This window comes from Cetorhinus maximus, chromosome 30, assembly GCF_964194155.1.
Source record: "Cetorhinus maximus chromosome 30, sCetMax3.hap1.1, whole genome shotgun sequence".
Lineage (NCBI taxonomy): Eukaryota > Metazoa > Chordata > Chondrichthyes > Lamniformes > Cetorhinidae > Cetorhinus > Cetorhinus maximus.
This window is the reverse complement of record NC_135908.1, coordinates 4,302,708-4,323,473: the sequence shown is the minus strand read 5'-3', so window position 1 is coordinate 4,323,473 and position 20,766 is coordinate 4,302,708. Positions and strand designations below refer to the sequence as shown.

Here is a 20,766-nt window from a genome sequence, read left to right as displayed (position 1 = left end):
GACTTGAGGTCATCCAAAACTCTACTGCCAGTGTCTTGACTCGTGGCAAGTCCATGCTCCCCTGCCACCCCTGTGCCCGCTGATCTCCATTGACTCCTGGGGCAGAATCTTGCCCTCTGATGGCGTGCGGGCCCCACCAGCTTGGCGGGCGGACAACCGACTCCCACCACTGAAATGGGGCCCGCTGCCATTTTGAGTGGGCGGGCCAATTAAGGCCTGCCCAGTGGCATCCCCGACTAGCGCTTCCCGTTCCGGGAGGGAGGGAATCCCCAGCTGTCAAAGGGCGCTCTTCCGCGCATGCGCGCAAAACAGCGCACATCTCCCTGAGGCAAAGTCCTATCTCAGGGAGATTACTGACAGTGCAAAAAACTTTAAAAATAGAAACATTAAAACATTATTAACATGTCCCCCTCACGTGACAATGTCACACGAGATGGGACATGTTAATAAAGACCACATAAACTTTATTAATTTTTTACAATACGGACATGAAACCTCATCCCGCCAGTGGATGAAGTTTCGTGAATAATCTGGAGCCTGCTGGGGCTCCTGGCCTGCCCACCAGCCTTAAGCTTGGATGGGCAGGGTCTTTAATTACTTTAATTATCCTGTCAATAGCCTCAATTGGCCATTGACAGGTCGGCGGGCGGACAGCTGATTTCGCTGTCCGCCCACCTTCTTGAAAATTTAAAGGGACCGGGATGATGTTGGGGATTCCTCCCAACGGGCCCGTGTCATTTTCCCCTCGGCGAGCGGGCCCCGCCCCCAAATCGCCAACGGGAAAATCCTGGCCCTGGTCAAGCAATGTCTTGATTTTAAAATTTTCATCCTTGTTTTCAAATCCTTCCGTGGTTGACAGTGTTAGAAATGCAGGGCCCTTTAAGCGTAAACCAGGACAATCCTCAGAGTGAATTGAGAGCAGCTCACTGAGGCCCGTGATCAAGAGCTGGGGTTTTTCCCCCAGTTGGAGGGAGAATATCCAGAAGGGAAGAGTGGAAACTGGTATTTGCACAGAACCACAGGCAAGAATTTTCCTGTTGGCGAGTGGGGGGTGGTGCCCGCTCGCCCACGCGTAAAATGACGCGGGATGACATCGGGCGGAACTCCCGACCTAACCCCGCGTCATTTGCATTTTCAGGTTGGTGGGGGTGCAGCCGTGTCAGCTGTGCGCCCGCCGACCTGTCAACGGCCTATTGAGGCCATTCAAAAATCAATTAAGGCAATTAGCGGACCTGCCCGTCCGAGCTTAAGGCTGACGGGCAGGTCGGGAGCCCTGGCGCCCGCCTGAAAAAGCATCAAACCTCATCCACGGGCGGGATGAGGCTTCACCGCCGAATTAAAAAATTAAGATTCGCTTTTACTTAAAGTTATGTCCGTGTCCCAAGTCATGTGACATTGTCACATGAGGGGACGTGGAGGGTAAATGAAATTTCTGACAGAATAACTTTTTTCACTTTGGGAACCGATCTCCCTGAGGCAGCGCTGAGTCTCAGGGAGACCGGAGCGCGCGCGTGCGCACATGTGTGAAGGAGCGCACTTCCACACTTACCATTCCCCTCCCCCCACCCTGCCCACACAGGGATCGCACAGCACTTCCATGTGGAAGTCACGCTGGGCGGGCCTTAATTGGCACCCCCCCCCCCAAATCGGGGGGGCACCAATCGGAGGGCCGCCCGCTCCTGCACTTCCCCCCCACCCCCCAGACAGCGGGGGGGGAAATATTGCCCGTGGTTTAACAGTAAAACAGTTGTGATTCACAGAATGTCTTCTGCTGTCTGATTCGGTCGATAGGCATCCAACCATTAAACACATGGCCTTGCCTCACCCTATCTCTGTAATCTCTCCCCCAGCTCCAAGATGTCTCTGCTCCTCTAATCCTGGTCTCGTGAGCATCCCCAGTTAATTGCTCCACAATTGGTGGCCAGGCCTTCAGCTGCTCGGGCCCTAAGCTGTGGGATACCCTCCCTACACCTTTCCTACTTTAAGACACTCCTTAAAACCTACCTCTTTGACCAAGCGTTTGATCACCTGACCCAATTTCTCCTTATGTGGCTCAATGTTGTATTTTGTTTTATAATGTTCCTGTCAAGCGTATTGTGACATTGAAGAGGCCACATCAGTATAAATAGTTGTTGTTTGTATAATTCCCACTCAAATTAGCTCAGGCCTGAAGCCCGATCCAGAGGCTCGATTACATTATGCCGATGCCTCTTCTGAGTAAAATCTGGTTCGAGGTGCTTTTTGCGCCAAGAGAATTTGCAGGTGGTTGTGGTCACACTCCCCAACTCCGCCTGTAGGGGGGGACTCACCTGCCAACTCCGTGGGAACGTATTCCTGGAGGTTGTATTGCAAGACATCCCTTGTCCAACCACCTCCCCCCACCTCTCCACTCCCCAGTCAAACAGCACTTTTTTCCCTCACCTCCAATATTTATATGACAAATAAACAGAAGTATCGAAGGAAATGGGAAAGAAAAACACCAATTTTTTGTTTTATTGCCCCTATGATGATTTCGCCCGAGTTCTGCTCACAGCGGTGTCCCGGACATTCACGTTTAATTTCTGCGGGCTCCAGCGCTAAGCTCCGAGGGTTGGCAACCTCATCGCGGGCCCATTAACGTGGTGGCTGGAGGCCTCCTGTTTTTGCAGCCGACCGATCCAGGCCGTTTCTACTCCGAGCTGCAGGCCTCAGCTAGGCCGAGATGCCCAATGAGGCTGCCACCTGATGCCCACACCCGGAGGTCACTCCTCCGTGCGAGAGCTAAAACGAAATGGTAATGGTCATGAGCAACACCTTCAGGCAGACATTGAAACCCATACAAGCCTCCTGTCGCCGATGTAAATGAGGTCCAAGATTTATCTCCTTTCTGTTCAAGAGAATTGGCTTAATTAGTTTAATTAATTAATCTCAGTGTAAACTTAATTTGATTACCAGCCTTGGAAAGTGAAATCCTTTGCAAGTGGCTGTCTGACAGCTCAATGTACATTCAGGGCATCATTTCAATAACCATTCTATTCGACGTGACTGTAGGGTTACTTAAATGTCACAATGTGTGAGAAACTTCTTTTGTCTCAATCCCAATCAACTTTACCAGAAGTGTGACACTCAACAACAATAACTTGCGTTTGTATAGTGCCTTCAATGCCTGAATTCCTTGGCTACTGACTCCATCCAGCTCCCTGCCACTGTCTTGAACTGAAATCTCAGCACCCTACTTGAGTTTTTGACTCCACGTCCTCTTCATCACAAAGACTGTCGACTTGCACCCTCCGTAACGTTGTCCTCTTGACTCTGCCTCAGCTCGCCTGCCACTCAGACCCTCATTCATGCCATTGTAACTTCCCGTCTCAACTATTCCAATGCTTTTTCTTGGCTGAGCTCCCATCTGGCACTATTTGAAACCTCGAGTTCATCCAAGACTCTTGCTTCCTGTATCGTAACTCGCACCAAGCCCCATTCACCTAGGTCACTTTGAAGTGTACTCACTGACATTGACTTCCACCCCTGCAATTCCTCACGTTCACATTTCTGATCATCTTGTTCAAATTCCTCCATGGCCTCCCTCACCCCTCCCTATCTCTGCACCCTCCTCCAGCTCTATAACCCCCCCAAGATCTCGGTGCCTCTCCAGTTCTGGCCGTTTGCGCCTCCAGATTTTCATTGTTTTACCATTGACTGTTGTGCCTTCAGCTGTCTGGGCCCTAAACTTCAGAATTCCTTCCCAAAACCTGCCTGCCTCTCCCTCTCTTCCTTTAAAATCTTTGGCCATGTTTTTGATCTCCTGTTCTTACATCTCTTTATGTGGCTTGGTGTCAAATTTAGCCTGATGTGGCTTGGGGCAGTTTACAACATTAAAGGTGCTATAAAAATGCAATCTGTTGATATTACAAGGGTGTCCACAATTGCCGGGCACCAAAGATCAAGGGCCGAATTTTCGCTCCAGAGTTGGGACCGCAGAGTTGGGATAACTTCCTGACTCCGTAAACCCGAACCCCAGCCACAGAGGCTGCCCGGTGCCAGGAGAGCTGTTCAGCTCTGGGGCTCCTCACTGCTCTGGGGCTTTGTCCTAGTTGTAAGAAAAGCAATAAGACCAAAAACAGCCTATAAACCCTCACATACTCCCCATGACATATCCGTGCTAACTCATGCCACCTAATAACCCCCACCCACCCTCATGTTCTCTCATACCCTCCATGCCAACCTATTCTCCTCTATCCACTCAATGGCCCCCTCATTCCATCCATCCCAACCCATGCCCCTCTACATCCAGGGCCCCTCATGCCCTCCATGCCAACCTAGTGCTAGCACATGCCATTCCATGACCCCAATTCATTCCCATAGCCCTTTATAGCCCCAATGCCAAGTTAGTGCCAACTCATGCCAACCCATGACCCCCATTCATCCTTATTGCCCTTACAGATCCTATGGCAACTTAAAGACAACTCGTGCCAACCCATCATTCCCACCCACCACCCTTTGTCCTTACGCCCTCCATGCCAAGTTACCCACTAGCCATGGTGAGATGGAATAAAATAAAGTTCTAAGTATCTATTACAGTTTTCACTGCATCAAAAAGCACTCTTGTTGATAAAAGCTCATTCAATACATTCAAATCCCTTCAAGTACTTAATCCCTTATAAAAATCAACATTTCCTTCAAGTACTCAATCCGCAATAAAACAAACATTTACTTCAAGATTTAATCCCTTATAAAAATAAACATTTGTATTCATAGTCCCACATCAAAGAGAGCTAATCCCTTTATAATCTCCTTAAGCTGTCAATTAAAAAGTGAATTTACAGGCCCGCCACTGTGATAATGATAGGATATGAAAGCAGTCAAGCAGCACTAATCCTATAATGATAACCCTTAGGCTTATGTCAACAAACACTTAATGAAATTACAAGCATTGATTTTTTTTCAGCTGCAGGCTAGCTATTTTTCCCCCCAAAATTTAAAGGGCAGGACATTTAAATAACTTGACAGCTTCAAAGACCTTACCCATTTTTTACGTACATCCATGTCTACTCTTTATAATCCCAAAAGGTCCCTGACCTCTCCCAAAAGGGTACCTTACCTTCCAAAGAAATCCGGTAGATTTAGACCTTTCCCTCAAATGTCCAAAGCCCATGGGTCGTGCTTCAGGAACCTGGTTGACCAAAACTGCTTCTGTTTGAAGGCAGCTGCACTTTTAAATGTGCCGCTTCCTCCTTGAGCTGCGAATGTGTGAAATACATCCGGCCCTCACCCTCCGTGAAAATGGTACGTGCCGGGTCCGGGGCGGGACTTCCGGATTCCGACTTGAAGAAAATTCGGGCCCAAGTTGGAAGTCTATTTAACGGAATCAGTGGCTGCGTGAGTGGGATTTGCAGCAGTCCCATCTCTGGCTTGTTTTCAGGGCTTTTTTATTGTTCCTGCCAATTACTATCACAGATACCTTTTTTGAGGCTGGCATTTCTCTGCTCCCTCTCTTTCATTTCAGACTGGGTACCTCTAGAGTGCTCTTTCCCTAACGGCTGGGATCACACCTCAGGAAACTCTTTCGAGTTACCAACAGTCACAGATTGCAACTCTTTCGAGTACAATCACAGTTCTTGGTTTCCGGGAGTGGGACATGAACCCACAACCGTCTGATTCAAAGGCGAGGGTGCTATGAACTGAGCCACAGCTGACACCTCAGGAACAAGAACAGGCAGAAGCCATGAGTTTATTAAGAATCCTGGGCCAGGATTTTCCACTTGGCGGGCGGACTCAGCGGGAGCGGGCAGGGATGGTCAGGGAACCCGACAGCCGCCCGCAATCGGCTCCATACCACCATTTTACACGGGTGGGCCAATTAAGGCCCACCCAGTGTAATATGTGAGCGGCAACGCGTTACCTGTGCAGGCCTGGGGGAGGAGGGAGAGTCAGGGCCAGCGCTCTTTTGCGCATGTGCTCGAAAGAGCGTTTCAATCTCCCCGAGTCACAGAGCTGCCTCGAGATTGAAACGCTTTTTAAAAAAAATAAACAAATGCAATAAAAATTGAATGAAACGTGTCCCCTCATGTGACACAGGGACATGTTTTTTTTATTTTTCAGAAAAAGTTTTATTTAGTTCGTAAAAACTTTAGGAAACCTCATCCCGTTCGTGGTTGAGGCTTCCTAAAAACACGTAAAGGTCGCTTGGCCTTTTCGCCTGCCCACCAACCGGGCAGCGTGAAATTCAGGTGAATTACCTGGTTAATGGCATTAATAGGCCTATCAACTATCGGCGGGCGTGCAGCCGATTCCGGCGCGTGCCCACCGAATGAAATATCGTACGACTTCGCGGTGACATTGGGTCACACGCTCGACATCATCGCGCGTCAGATAACGTTTATAACGCCCGCACGCCAAATGGAAAATTCAGCCCCGGGCTCCTTAAATTGAGCAAGTCCTTCTTGTTATCTTTGTCCCTGTCAAAGCGACGGCCAAATCACAGCAGCTCCCATCAAAGTAAAAATAAGATGCGCCTTGTATTATAAATGTGCGAGAAGAAAGAGAGAACGAGGAAGCTGTTCAATAAATAAATACCACAGCAAAAGGGGCTCCCGCAGGCAAACTATAGAAGGTTACATACTGCCCTCTGTCATCCTGTGTGTGGAATTAAAGATACTTTACACGCAGAAGGAATCTCATTAATTCCGATCCCAGAAACAACTTCCTCCTCCATTCAACTGCAGCTGCTTGGCGCTTGCTGAGTGAGGTGGAGATGATTGCGAAGGTGCATTCCTTTCCCTGTCACTGGCTGCATTTAAAAACTGGAAGAGCCTCTTGCACTGGCCCAGACTCTCAAACTGAAAAAATGGAGCAGTTTTTTTCATTCTTTCATGGGATGTGGGCATCACTGGCAAGGGCAGCATTTGTTGCCCATCCCTAATTTCCTTTGAAACGAGTGGCTTGCTTGGCCATTTTACAGGGCACTTAGGAGACAACCCTATTATTGTTAACCTGGAGTCACATGTGGGCCTGACCAGGTAAGAATGCCCAATATCCTTCCCTAAAGGACATTATTAAAACAAGGTGGGTTTTTACAACAATTAATGATAGTTCCATGGTCACCATTACTGAGACTACATTCTAGCTTTATTAATTGAATTTAAACTCCCCTAGCTACCATGGTGGGATTTGAACCCATGTCCCTAGAAAATTAGCTTGGGCCTCTGGATTATTAGCCTAGTGACATTGCCACTATGCCACCGCCATAGATTGTGGCTCCAGCCACTGTATGCAATGGGTAGTGGCCTGCATGTCTTTTGAGGGTCTTCATTATCAGTGATCTGGTTAAGTGTTTGCAATGGCTCAGTGGTTCTGAGTCACTAGGGTTGTGGGTTCAAGTCTCACCCCAATGACTTGAGTACATAATTCAAACAGAATCCAGTGTAGTACCGAGGGACTCCATAGGAGGTGCTGCTTTTTGGATTAGATGTTAAACAGTCTAAACTCCCAGGTTAAAAGATCCCACTGCATGTTCGAACAGCAGAGTCCTCCCTGATGTCCTTGTCAATATTTATCCCTCAAACGACATCACTAAAACAGGCGTAGATTTAGGGTAAGAGGTCAGAGATTTGAAGGGTACTGGAGGGGAAATCATTTCACCTCAAGGCTGGCGGGGATCTGGGACTCACTGGCTGAAAGAATGGTAGAGACAGAAACTCTGATAAACACTGAAAAAAAAATACTTGGATATTCACTTGAAGTGCCCAAAACCTACAGGGCTATGGACCAAGACCTGGAAAGTGGGATTAGGCTGGATGGCTACTTGTGGGCCGGTGCAGACATGATGGGCCAAATGCCCTCCTTCCTTGCTGGAGATTTCTGTGATTTCTATATTTATTTGGATATTTATTTCATTGTTGTTACATTACAAGAGGAACTACATTTAAACAAAAAGGCTTTGGGATGACCTGAGGTGACGAGAGGCTTTTTATTCTGAACGACAAGGGGTGAAATTTTCTTTCGGTCTAATGAGCCTGGAGGGTTCGTGCGTAAGAGATATTTTGGCTTCACTTCATTAGTTCAGCGATTAAGTTGTGTAGTCTGCATCTAAGCAGCATCTGCCTTTGTAAGACATTGATATGACAGTGATGTGAGATAATATCTTGTACCTCATTTACTGATCTGTTGAATGAATCTGATGTCTGTGTTCTCGCCAGTTCAGGCAATTGTGCTGGGGAGGCTGTTGCCAAGAGACAGGGGGAATGTGGTGTTGGGGGGTTGCTGGTGAGGGGACAGTCTTTTGACAAGTTAAAAGCTTTATTTTTAAAATGGCTGTTGTTGACACCGCACTGCTTTCTTGCCATGGCCGGCTGGTTCTTCTGGGCTATAATTTTTCTCTACATATTTAGGCCTCAATGCAACCTCAATAAAACAATTTAACAGGTCAGGTGTGAAAGTAAGGGTGGAACTGATGGGCTGAGTACAAGATGTCCACATCTTTCCTGAAGAGCAGTGAACCTCTGAAATGGGCTGAGGGCTCATGTTGGAGTCACTGGGTGAATTGGGCCTGCTTCTGAACCAGAGGGGAGATGAGGAGAATTTTTTAATGCAGTCTGTTGTGACCTGGATTGCGCTGCCTGAAAGGACGATGGAAGCAGATTCAATAGGAGCTCTCTGAAGGGAATTGGGTAAATACTTCAAAGCTAAGAGCAGAGAGGAGTGGGATGAATCGGATAGCTCTTTCAAGAGCTGCCACACGCACAATGGGCTGAACGGCCTCCTTCTGTGCTGTAAGATTTCTGTGATTCAATTCAGCTCCTGACCTCGGAATACAATCAGATGTAACCTGTACGCCACAGAGTTTCCCCTTAACCCGTGACAGTGTGGCTCAGGAATCGGTTCCTGGCCTAAATCCAGAAGGGAAAAGGTGGTGATCCCCTGGGAAGAGGCTGCATTGTAGTGACAATCCTGTTTAACATCAAACTGGAGGCTCAGTGGGGACTGCTAGTAAACCTGACCAGGACTCATTGAAACATTTTGATATCTTTTTTAAAATTCATTTTTGGGATGTGAGCTTCACTGGCTGGGCCAGCATTTATTGCCCATCCCTAATTGCCCTTGAGAAGGTGGTGGTGAGCTACCTTTTTGAACCACTACAGTCCCTGTGGTGTGGGTACACCCACAGTGCTGTTAGGGAGGGAGTTCCAGGATTTTAACCCAGCGACAGTGAAGGAACGGCCGATATATTTCCAAGTCAGGATGGTGAGTGGCTTGGAGGGGAACTTCCAGGCGGTGGTGTTCCCATGTGTCTGCTGCCCTTGTCCTTCTAAATGGTGCAGTCATAGGTTTGGAAAGTGCTGTCTAAGGAGGCTTGATGAGTTCCTGCAGTACATCTTATAGATGGTACACACTGCTGCTACTGTGTGTCGGTGGTGGAGGGAGTGAATGTTTGTGGATGGGGTGCCAATCAAGCGGGCTGCTTTGCCCTGGGTGGTGTCAGGCTTCTTGAGTGTTGTTGGATGGTGGACAGTCTTTGGCAAGTCCAGAGGTGAATTACTCGCTGTAGGATTCCTATCCATCACTCCCAATTTTCAATTCCATCTATCTTGGGTGGTCCAGCTTGCTCTGTCCACACACATGGATATTTCCTGGCACAGTGTGTTGATGTGTAAGTCTGGTCACACAGAGTTTCCTCGAGGGTCTGAGGGGATCAGTCATGGGCACATACCTTGATTTTTAAAAATTCTTTCATGGGATGTGGGCATCACTGGCAAGGCCAGCATTTGTTACCCATTTTAGAGGGCAGTTAAGAGTTAATGTGAGTCTGGAGTCACATGTAGGCCAGACCAGTTAAGGATGGCAGATTTCCTTCCCTAAAGGATATTAGTGAACCAGATGTTTTTTTTTTGAACAACAATCACTGATAGTTCCATGGTCACCATTACTGATGGTAACTAGCTTTCAATTCCAGATTTATTAATTGAATTTAAATTCCAACAGTGACCAAGGTGGGATTTGAACCCTAGCCTCGGGATTACTAGTCCAGTGACGTTACCACTCTACCACTGATTTAACAGTATGATTTTCTACTTGCACTGGGGGTGAAGTATTGTATGAAGCAATAGTGTGAAACCAGCAACAGAGAATTGGCTGCTGTTATCCATCACTCCCAATCTTCAATTCCATCTATGTTCCTTGGATGTGGAGAGCGAGGTTTGTCCTATAAGGAAATGTTGAGTAGATTGGACCTTTATTTTCCAGAGGTAATCTCATCGAAACAGATAAAATTCTTAAGAGGCCCTGACTGGGTAGATGCTGAGAGGGTGTTTCCCTGGCTGGAGAGTCTAGAACTAGAGGTCACGGTTTCAGGATAAGGGGTCAGCCATTTAGGAATGCGAAATTTCTTCACTCAGATGGTTGTGAATCTTTGGAATTCTCTACCCCAGGGAGTGGCGGATGTTCAGATGATGATTATGTTCAAGGCTGAGATTGGGCACCAAGGGGATATGGGAAGAGGGCAGGAAAATGTTGAGATCAAAGATCAGACATGGCCTTATTGAAGGACGGAACAGGCTTGAGAGACCGAATGGGCCTAGTCTTGTTCCTATTTCTTAGGTTATGAAACTCAGCAAAGATGTAAAATGGGCTGTAGATTTGCTATTATTCATATTTCATAGTCCAAAGGCAAAACTATCACAATGAGCCATTTCTGAAGAGTATCCACTGATGCACAAGGAAACACAGCAATGATTTGCAAGGAGAAGATTCCAAAAACAGCGCTGAGATGAATGATTGGTTAACCTGTTTCTGGTGGCATCAGATTGAGGACAGATCTTTGGCCAGGTCTTAGGGACAACTCTCCTGTTCTCCTAATGCCTGAAGATCAGCAACACCCACCTGAACCACAACAGTTGGACAGTACACCTCACTCAAAGGACTGGCCCTCTGACAGAAAAAAAAATCCCCACCTGGTTCACTAATGTCCTTTAGGGAAGGAAATCTGCCGTCCTTACCTGGTCTGGCCTACATGTGACTCCCGACCTGCAGCAATGTGGTTGACTCTTAAATGCTCTCTGAAATAGCCTTGCAAGTCATTCAGTTCTCAAGGGCAAATAGGGATGGGCAATAAATGCTGGCCTACTCAGCGATGCCCCCATCCCATTAATGAATAAGAAAAATGCTCTCAGTTTATCTACTAAATCTTCAGCTCCATTACCACCTATCGAATGTGGACTGTGCTCTACATGGTGAAGCATGACTTTCATCTCTGACAGTCCGAGCAAATTAATAGACTACCCGGACACTGGAAAAGTCACTGGAAGCAAAATGCTTGCACATAATGTAACAAGAGCAGATTGCTTTAAGTGAATTTAACCTCCTAATCCAATTTTGGAATTCTGATGATATTGGCAAACCAAAGAAGCTTCGCTGTTTGTGATTTATGCTGTCATTTGAGCCCCTTGATTAGATTATCATCTCATAATTCATTATAAGAGATCCATTGGGGAAAAGAGTCTTCTCCTGTCTGTGTTTTTTCCTAAAACTGGCACTGCTCATGAATAATCTGGGGTCTAGTGCATGGTCATCATGTTTATTATCCATTCACAGGATGTGGGCATCGCTGGCTGGGCTGGCATTTATTGCCCATCCCTAATTGCCCTTGTGAAGGTGGTGGTGAGCCGCCTTCTTGAACCGCTGCAGTCCATGTGGTGTAGGTACACCCACAGTGCTGTTAGGGAGGGAGTTCCAGGATTTTGATCCAGTGACAGTGAAGGAACGGCGATATATTTCCAAGTCAGGATGGTGAGTGGCTTGGAGGGGAACTTCCAGGTGGTGGTGTTCCTATGTATCTGCTGCACTTGTCCTTCTGGGTGGTAGAGGTCACGGTTTGGAGGGTGCTGTTGAAGGAGGGTTGACAGGTTACTGCAGTGTATCTTCTAGACGATACACACTGCTGCCACTGTGCATCGGTGGTGGAGGGAGAGAATGTTGAACGTGGTGGATAGGGTGGCAATCAAATGGGTGACTTTGTCCTGGATGGTATTGAGCTTCTTGAGTGTTGTGAGAGCTGCACTCATCCAAGCAAGTGGAGAGTATTCCATCACACTCCTGACTTGTGCCTTGTAGATGGTGGACAGACTTTGGGGAGTCAGGAGATGTGTTACTCTCCACAGAATTCCCAGCCTCTGACCTATTCTTGTAGCCACAGTATTTATATGGCTAGTCCAGTTCAGTTTCTGATGAATGGTAACTCCCAGGATGATAATAGTGGGGGATTCAGTGATGCTAATGCCATTGAACATCAAGGGGCGATGGTTAGATTCTCTCTTGTTGGAGATGGTCATTGCCTGGCACTTGTGTGGTGTGAATGTCATGTACAACAAAAGTACAATACGACCAGAGTGTCTTGCTGGGCTACTTCAGCAGTCAACTTCAGTCAACCACATTTCTGTGGATCTGGAGTCACATATAGACAGACCAGGGTGGGACATTAATTTTTAAAACTATCAGGTAGTTTCTTAGGCAACATTACTGATACTAGCTTTTTATTCCAATTTTATTAGCAGAATTTAAATTTCTCAGCTGCTATGGTGGGATTTGAACTCATTTGCCAGTTTGTTAGTTTAGGCCTCTGGATTACTAGCAGGTATGTTTAATCTGAAATATCCTTTCAAGAGCACCGCTTGGCATTCCCCACGGAGAGGTGTTGCAACTAAGCAAACTTGAGGTCAGTTACAGACTAATTGCTGGGGGGAGGTCTCGGTAGGTTGGCAGGTGCTTGTAAAGGGCAGGTCCTGCCCTTTGGGAGTGGGCAGATTAACAAGGTCGGAGAAAGCAGCAGGAAAACAGCTGCCTTTCTTTTTATTTAAAGCTTTTGTCTGAAACACTCAAAAGCTTCACAGAAAGTTGGATAAATTTGCTGTGGCCACCATTTTATTAGATCAGGCAGCAGTCAGGAGGAGAGTGGTCGGGGCAGAGGGGTGTGTCGGTTTGGGAGGAACAAAGAAAGCAGAGTCTCTTGCTGGAGCCAACAAAACTGTAAAGGTTTCTTCACACTGGCTGAGGACAAAGCCCGTCTGCAGCTGTCGAAAATAAAACCCAAAATATTATTTTTTTATTCAAGGATGCAGAGCCACCAGCAAGTCAAAAACAGTTTCACCTTGCCAGTATTTTTGTGCCAGAGAGCTGTGAGTGCCACAGTCTCAGAGACATTCCAACCTGAAGAGCATTTTACAGCCTTAGAGCAATGGAGGTTTAGAGGCCATTTGGCCCATCGGGTCTGTGCTGGTTCTTTGCGTCCTCTTCAGTTCTCTGCCCGAAGGCAGGTCCGACCCACAGTGCCGTGAACCCCTCCAGGGGTAGGGCAAGGAGGCAGGTCCCAAGTCCACCCCAACCAGAACTGGGATTGAACCCCCCACCCCCCATGCTGTTGACACCAATCTGATCCACACCGGCCACCACGTCACCCGGTGCTAATGTTGCCTTACGCGGCTCAGTGTCAAATTTTATTTGGTAGCACCCTTCTGAAGTGCCTAGGGGCATTTTGCTATGTTAAAGGTGCTATATAAATGCAAGTTGTTGTTGTTGTTGTTGTTGTTGTTGCCTGGCTCCCAGCCTCCCCAACCTGTTGATCTCAAGCTCTCAATTGTTGGATTTGCTAAAAACCTCCAACATGAATCTGGAAAGTTTACATAGGGGTTAATGCCAAGTAGGTGAGACCTATGTGTTGTGAACAGACAATGTCAGTACCTTTCACTGGTTAATCTAAAAGCCCCATGAGAAGGTGAGGATCAGCCAAGTGCTGAATGAGTGAAGTGCTGCCCAGAACCAGCGGGGCATCGGAGGCTATGTCACAAAATCTTTTCTTTATTCTTTTGGGGCAAAATACATCATTAAAATCGGCGACGGCCAGGTTTTAAAAATTCATTTATGGGGTGTGGGCGTCGCTGGCTGGGCCAGCATTTACAGCTCATCCCCAATTGCCCTTGTTCAGGGGGCATTTAAGAGTCAACCACAATGCCATGGGTCTGGAGTCACATTGAGAGACTTTAGTGAGGAGAGATTGGAAAAGTTGGGACTGTTCTAATTGGGACAGAGAATATGAAGAGGTTTTGAAGGTGATGAAAGGCTTTGCTCGAGTTGATATAGAAAAGCTGTTCCCTTAGGTGGGTGGGTCAATAGCCAATGGCCATGGATGTAAAATCATTAGGAAAAGATCTAGAGACATCAGGATCTGGAATGCTCAACTTGAAAGGTTGATAGTCATTGATTCTGTAAATAATGTTAAAAGGGAGTTGGTCAGATACTTGAGGTTGAGAAACTTAGAGGCAATGGACTAGAAGTATGGATGAAGGATTGAGCATGACTCTCCTTTCATAGAATCAGTACAGGCACGATGGGCTGAATGGCCTCCTTCTGTGCTGTAAGTTCTATGATTTCATGTGTGACTTCTGTGTATTAAAGTAGGGAGGCAGCAATGTAAATAAGAAGGTAAAAGGGAACGGAGGAGGCTAAATTAAGCTGTGACAGAAGAACAAAGTGAACACACAAGTTCAAGCTAGGAAAAGGTACATTTATGGTTAATATTCTTCACACAGTGAAGTACGGAATAGGTCTCGGGATAGGCACACATTTTGGATAATTTCGGGGACACCAAACTGTACAGTCCTTTGTACAGGACAAGCTAGGTAAAGCAGAACTACCTTACTTACCGGAATTACTTTTGAGAAAGATTGCAGCTAATTATTCCGTGAGGAAAGGGTCAGAATGAAAAGAAAGGATTGCAGCACATTCGGCACATGGTGCTTATGTAGATCCTCTCTCACCTGACTAGCAATGAAAATGGAAAGCAGCGATAGCGATAAGTGTATTTGTTACCATAGTATTTGCATTTAAATTGTATCTTATTGAAACATCTCACAATGCATTACTTTGTAGGGCAGTGTCTGTTATGCAGGTGAATCGCACAGGGAGAGTACAATTTCTGTTCCTTTTCATGATGTATGCAATGCAAACTCCGCTATTTAAAGTGTAAGCCACTTCGTCTGACAGCAGTGGACCAGCTCCTCCAACTGGAATGCAATAAATAATGCAGCTCAAGCAGAACAGCATGATTCCTCCAGAGAGGCACAAGAGGTGGCTGCTTACTGGGCAGTCAACCTTACTGGAGATGCACGCAGCTTTAAAATCATTGGCATCTCTTTTACATTATCACTTCAGAATTTACAAATGAGGCATTCATTCAGGTTAATTTATGTCCTATACTTAAACCACGGTTTCAAATGCTGCCTCATCAAATTAATTTTATAGTGTGCAGTACTCAGTTGTTCTACTTGGGTTTCTCTTGCTTTATATTTTATTTTCAAAAGAGGGGCATGTCATAAATCTGGTTTAAGACCAGCTTTTAATGACAGGGATATCTTGCAGAATCACTCTGCAGGCGTCAGTAAGCAGCACGCTCGCCTGAGAGTCCGAAATGTAGTTGGGTTCAAGTCCCAGTTCAAAGCCTTGAACACAGAGGGCGGAATTTTACGCCGGCAGGATTTTACCGTCCCGTCGCAGTCAATGGGCTTTATGATTGGCTCACTGCATTGTACGGCCCCGCCCCCCCGTGGTGACGGGGCTGTAAAATTCTGAGGGAGTGCTGCACTGTCAGCGGTGCCGTCTCCTTGACGTGGTGAAGCTGAGGACGATGGAATCCAAGGAACTCCCGGTGTCCTGACCAACGCACCAAAAGACAAATTAACCAATCATTTCCTGGAGGTGGTACCTTGCTACACACAGGTTGGCTATCAAATTTTCCTACATAACCAACATTGAATGTATTTCAAAAGTACTTCATTGGCTGTGAAACCCTGGGGATGCCCTGGGCTTACAAAATCTGCTAAATGAATGGAAGCTTGTTCTATCTAATGAACCACAGTGACTACCCTTCACAGTCTCTGGGACTTCCTGAAGCCATAAAAGGTGCTATCGAAATGCAAGTTAGTCTATCTTTCTAAGGGCAATTTGTGGAGGTTTTCCCTGGCTTATGGATATCAATAATTACTAACCAAACAAAATGAATGTTAAGGTGAATAACTCACCCACAATACAGATTCTATGTTATACTTTGACCTGAATTGACAGACAATTAATTTTCATAGAGTACACAGCAGAACGCTACACTAATATTATTTGTTATTATTCCGGGAGTTATGTTTCAGTAAGTTGGTCATTGTTCTACATTCACTGATAGACGAGTAAAGACATACTGTTGTGTCTCAGGCAGCCAACAAGCAGCAAAGAGGCCTGATGTTTTTATCAGCGTTTAAAATTCAAGGCAATCAGGCCCGAGTTTGATTTGTGACCCATATGATTGCTGTTATTTTGGCTTCATCATGAGCTGAGCGCACAGGAGCCGTGTATTTGATTGAGGATCTATCTCTTGTGTAATCATGAATCTTCCCTGTGAACATTTCAATTAGAAATGCAATTTCGCTTCATAGACCCTGGGGAGGTCCAGACCAGCCTTCAATCAGCCACCTAGAATCACCCGAGCTGTCAGTCCACTGCCAGCAATATACTAACGATATTAAGGGCCCTGCTCTTTCTGCCGTTTTGATGCTGAACTTGGCGTTGATGCAAAAAAGATTTCTTTGTGTAAATTTCCTTTTTTTAAAAAAGTGCAAAATCTGAATTAAATATGCTAGAAATGTTTCAAGGAACAGCAGACCCCCTGGAGCCTGTCCCACCGCTGAATGGGATTATGACTAATCTGCGAACTAACTCCATACATCTGCCCTTACTCCGTATCCCTTAATACTTTGGGTTAACAGAAACCGATGAACCTCAGGCTTAAAATTAACAATTGACCTGGCATAATGTGTCATTCATGGAAGAGAGTTCCGAATTCCAAAAACCACGCTTTGGGCAGGATTTTTACCTCGTCTGGCGGGCGGGCTCCGGGGGCAAAGCTGACCGCCGCCCGCAATCGGGCCCCGCCACCAATTTCACGTTGGCCGGCCAATTACCGGCCAACCAGCGTGAAACACGCGCTGCAACGCTCAGCGCTTACCGGGGGGTGGGGGGTGGGGGCGGGAGGAGGGCGAGCGAGGAAGTTCGCGCAAGTGTGCGTCAACGAAAGTTGCCTCAGGGAGCTGAAGATTTAATAACACAAAGAATAAAAAAAGTTACCACTGTTAAAAAACGTGTGACTGTGTCACATGAGCAGGGACATGATATGAATGAAACTCAAATATTTTCATTTCATTTTTAATCGCTGTTGGAAACCTTGTCCTGCCCGTGGATGAGGTTCCCTAAAAAATCCAAGGGCAATGAAAAATTTCATTCAATTGTAACTTGAATGGCCTTAGTAGGCCTGTTAATTGTTGGCAGGCGTGCTTCCGTCTCCCTCGCACGCCCACCGACCGAAATATCGCGCGAGTTGCGCGATGACGTCGGGACGCTCGGCCGAAGCCATCACGCGTCATTTTACACTCGAGCAAATTTCTGCCTTTGTGTGTGTTTCCTAATTTCACTGCTGATAGCTCAGCCTTTAACTATGTTAGGCTATGTTCCCTAGTCCTCGACTCTCCAAACTGCACAAATTTACGCTCAGGCTGTGGAAGATGGAGGCAGGAGCATAGGAAAAGGAAGAGGCCATTCAGCCTGTTCTGACATTCAGTTACATTATGGATGATCTGTAGTCTCATCCAACTTGCTGCTTTTGTTCAAAACCCTTTAATTCCCTCACCCAACAAAAATCTTTTGTTCTAAGCTTTAGTTTCTGTTGATTTTGGACGCTGGAGTGAGAGGTCCTTTTACATCAGAGGAGGAGTTCAGAAGCTCTGCTGTTCTCTTTCCCTCCACTGGCTGCAATCTTAAGTGTAAAGGGCCCACCAGTAAGAAACTAATAGCACCATGAGCATATAAAAGAGCATACAATTTGTTTGAACCACGTGGTGATTTCCTGTTTAGCTACAACGTAAACTCAAGGAGAAGAAAAACGCAACAGTATGACCCGATGCGCTTACCAGTCGCATGACACGGAGTGAACTGATGGACACAGCGTGGCCCAGGCACACGCGAGTCCGTTGAATGCAGGCAATCACTGTTCCCCACACCGTCATCATCCCAACATGCACTGGATTTTTAAATGGCAACTTTGCCCCAGGTGTGGAGCAGAACAATCGGGAGGTCTCCTCGAGGACACTGGGTGATCGAGTGCATGGGGGTGGGGAGTGAAGACTTTTAGGTGGGGAAATAGGCCCCAAACCTCTAACCCCAAAGGATAAACGTGTGTGTGTCCATATGATAGCGTTCCTCTTTAACCAAATGCCTCTGCGCCACGCGGAGCTCAGCTGGCCAACTAAGACTGGCATTGGGGAGCAGATCTCACCGAGGGGAAAGCAGTGCCCGGAGCCCCCATTACTGCAATGAAACAACTGTCAAAGCACATTACATCACCAAAGGAGTCCTTTCAGCCCATCACACCCGGGCCAGCTCTTTGAAAGAGCTATTTTATTCAGCGCATTATAGCTACCTTTAAGAGGAGGCTAGCTAAGTGGGAAAGGAGCGTAAAGATATGCTAATAGGCTGACTTGAAGATGAATGAAGGAAGCTTCTGTGCAGTATAAACACCAGCATAAACCAGTAGGGCCGAATGGCCTATTTCTGTGCTGTAAATGCTATGGAATTAGTTGCACTCCCCTATTATTTCCCCTTAGCCATGTCATTTCCTCATTCTGTTCCTCTTCCCTGTTGAATGTGCAATCAATTCCCTTTTGAGAGTTACTGTTGGATCAACTTCCATTGCCCTCTCTGGCATGGTGTATTTCCAGCAATCATCTCTTTCTTGATTCAAGCATATTTGCGGTGTATATTGACCAAGTCAGTGGTCAGGGGTATATATTGACCACAAGGACAGAAGGAATGTTTAGGCATATTTTCTTGCTACGGTGTTTGGTGAGTGGGGCATTTGGGTTGCTTGGTGTTTGAGATAAAGGTGCCCAGAATACAGAGGCAATTTTCCGTGTATGCATGTGTTTATAAGCATAAAGGCTAGTCGGGTTCACCGTCACAATCTGCATTATGTGTACCGATAAGTGGTGCCTCGAAGGAAGCTTGCTGTGCTGAGGCAGCAGAGTGCAAAAGCATGAATACATTAGACTTTCAACTAGAACAAATGGATGAAAGAGGGGGCAGGGGTGCCCTTAGCTGAGTTTCACAAACCTGACTGTTTAAACAGGAGCGACCCCCCTCCTCATTTAAAATTAAAATAGCCCAAATGAATTATGTATAAAAATGAAAAGGGTGGGATTGAAAAATTTCATACTTCAATTGAAAAATGCAAAATTTGTGTGTGTTCTGAACTTGTGTTCTCCGACTTAAACTCCCCTTATTTGAAGAAGAAGATATTTGCTCACAAGAAAACCATATTGGAGGAAAAGGTTTGCTGATTGAGCAGAACACCTGCCCTCTTATGTGGCATGCTGCTTTACATATCTTTTCTTTATTGGACAGGTTATGCCTTTGTTCCCACTTAACCTAGCTTAATTTTTACAAGCTCAGGTAAAGAACAGAAAGACTTGCATTTTATTGCACCTTTCATGGCCACTGGACATCTCCAAGTGCTTTACAGCCAATGAAGTACTTTTGAATTGCAGTCACTGTTGTAATGTAGGAAATGTAACACCGAATTTGCACACAACAAACAATACGGTGTGACTAGATAACCTAGTTTTGCGTCATCGATTGAGGAGTAAATATTTGGCTAGGACACTGGGAAACATTTCCCTGCTCTTCTTCAAAACAGTGCCATGGAATCTTTTACATCGGGCAGATGGGGCCTCTGTCTCATCTGAAAGACAGCGCCTCTGACAATGCAGCCCTCCCTCAGTACTGCCCTGGAATATCAGCCTTGATCTTTGTGCTAAATCCCTGGAGCGGGACATGAACCTGGAACTTCAGAGGCAAGGGTGACAGATGTCATTTGATCTTTCAAGAATGGCATTTGTCCAATTTTGATGAAAAGGCATTCTGTGGCACCAGTGCCTTTTCCTGAAGTATGTGACTTGAGAGCAGTTTCCAAAGGAGGATCAGAGAGTGTATTTGAAGAGGCAGGTGCCTTGGCAAAGATGCTGCTTTTGGTTCAAAAGCAAATTGGGGAAACAGCTGCAAAAGTCAGCAGCCAATGCAGTGTGGAGCTTCCTTCAATCTGCAGTGTCACAATTCACGTGTGCAGACTGTGGTCATCAGTCTGTGTTCACAGCAAATGGGGCTCATTTGCCCCAACTCATTTCTTGCAACTTACCCACCACTGAATCTCTTATGAACTGAAACCTGTGTCTTTAGCTCCAGCCACATTTGGGTAAGATCAAGACAGACAAGTGAACTTTGATGGAGGTTACTAGAGAGTACATTGGCTGCCTGGTGTAATAAATCCAAACCATAACCCCTGTGGAGATAATGGACTGGTAATCCAGAGCCCCAGGCTAATGCTCTGGGGACATGGGTTCAAATCCCATCATGGCAGCTGGTGGAATTTAAACTCAATTAATAAAACTGGAACTTGAAAGCTAGTCTCAGTTATAGTGACCATGAAACTTTAATTGATTGTTGTTAAAAACCCATCTGGTTCACTAACTGGCCGTCCTTACCTGGACTCCAGATATGTGACTCCAGACCCACAGCAATTGCCTCTGCCCAGAAAGCCACTCAGTTTAAGGGCAATTAGGGATGGGCAACAAATGCTGGCCTTGCCAGCGACACCCACATCCCATGAAATTAAAAAAAGGGCGATGGGATTCTTTAATGAGCCGATCAAAC

General features: G+C 46.3%; 1 protein-coding gene across 3 annotated transcripts in view; it reads left to right on the top strand.

The window, feature by feature from the left end:
• ccdc33 (coiled-coil domain containing 33) overlaps positions 1-20,766 on the top strand; it is a 69,674-nt gene that overhangs the window by 14,207 nt on the left and 34,701 nt on the right. The gene's annotated exons all lie outside the window — the stretch shown is intronic.